Source organism: Syngnathus leptorhynchus, unplaced genomic scaffold (assembly GCF_054491065.1).
Source record: "Syngnathus leptorhynchus isolate UIUO unplaced genomic scaffold, UIUO_Slep HiC_scaffold_145, whole genome shotgun sequence".
NCBI classification, from domain to species: domain Eukaryota; kingdom Metazoa; phylum Chordata; class Actinopteri; order Syngnathiformes; family Syngnathidae; genus Syngnathus; species Syngnathus leptorhynchus.
This window is the reverse complement of record NW_028232112.1, coordinates 185,001-186,185: the sequence shown is the minus strand read 5'-3', so window position 1 is coordinate 186,185 and position 1,185 is coordinate 185,001. Positions and strand designations below refer to the sequence as shown.

The 1,185-nt window shown below is 67.3% G+C and overlaps 1 non-coding gene across 1 annotated transcript in view; it reads left to right on the top strand.

Annotated features, from left to right (window-relative positions):
• Positions 1–1,017: 1,017 nt before the first annotated feature.
• LOC147037685 (18S ribosomal RNA) overlaps positions 1,018–1,185 on the top strand; it is a 1,907-nt gene continuing 1,739 nt past the window's right edge. The window contains exon 1 of the ribosomal RNA XR_015064364.1: positions 1,018–1,185. This exon is cut by the window's right edge and continues 1,739 nt beyond it. This is a non-coding gene — a ribosomal RNA (18S ribosomal RNA).

Here is a 1,185-nt window from a genome sequence, read left to right as displayed (position 1 = left end):
GCGCCGCAGCTCCCGACCCCCGCGTACGGGAATAGTTGAGGGCCTCAGCGGGCCGCACCGACCGAGTCCGACTCGGGCCGGGGCGCAGATTCCCGCTTGGGTGACCGAACGTTCTCTGCTCGGGCCGGAGGGCCGACGCCCGTCCCCCCCCGTCGTCCCCCACGGACCGCCTCCGAGGCCACCTCGCACGGCTCATCCTCGGCTCCCTACCAATGCTTAATCGATGGGGCCGCCCGGCCGGATTCGCGCCACCCTGTCCACCGCGAGTCTCCCCAGACTAACCCGAGTTACCGCCCAGCTCGCCTAACCTTGCACTCGCTCTGCCAAACGGTCGTGTAGTCGGCGGGCCGTCCTACGGGTCGCCCTCCCTCCCCAAACGCGCGGCGGGATAGCGGCAAGGCGGCGGCGGCGGCCAGCGGCGTCGGGGCGCTCACACCGGAGAAGAGGCGTCTTACGAGGCCGGGCGCAGCTCCCTCTCGTTTACTTGCTGAGTAGCGGCGCTCGAAGGTTCCGCGGCGAGCGCGGCTCATCCCATTGAATGTCCCTGCACCAGGCTCCATCGAAGGGCCGCCCGGCCGGATTCGCACCCCCCTGTCCACCGCGAAGTCCCCTCGACTAACCCGAGTTACCGCCCAGTTCGCCTAACCTTGCATCGCCCCGCCAAACGAGCGAGTTGTCGGCCGTCCTGCGGGTCGCCACCGGCCCCAAACGTGCGGAGGGATAGCGGCAAGGCGGCGGCGGCGGCCAGCGGCGTCGGGGTCGACCTAGCACCGGAGAAGAGGTGTCTTACGAGGCCGGGCGCAGCTCCTCTCGTTTAGGGGTCCGCGAGGGTCGCATTCGAGGTTCCGCGTCCTCGGCTTCGGCTGCGCCGGGTCCAGCCCGATCCATCTCACCCCGCGGCAGCGTCAGACCACCTAGAGCCCCCGCGAACCGCGGCCGGCGTCCGGAAAACAGTCGCGCGAGCCCCCGCTCCGGCGGGCCGGCGAGCGAGAGGCGCTACCCAGCCACCCTCTCTCCTACCTGGTTGATCCTGCCAGTAGCATATGCTTGTCTCAAAGATTAAGCCATGCAAGTCTAAGTGCACACGGCCCGTACAGCGAAACTGCGAATGGCTCATTAAATCAGTTATGGTTCCTTTGATCGCTCCTCAGTTACTTGGATAACTGTGGCAATTCTAGAGCTAAT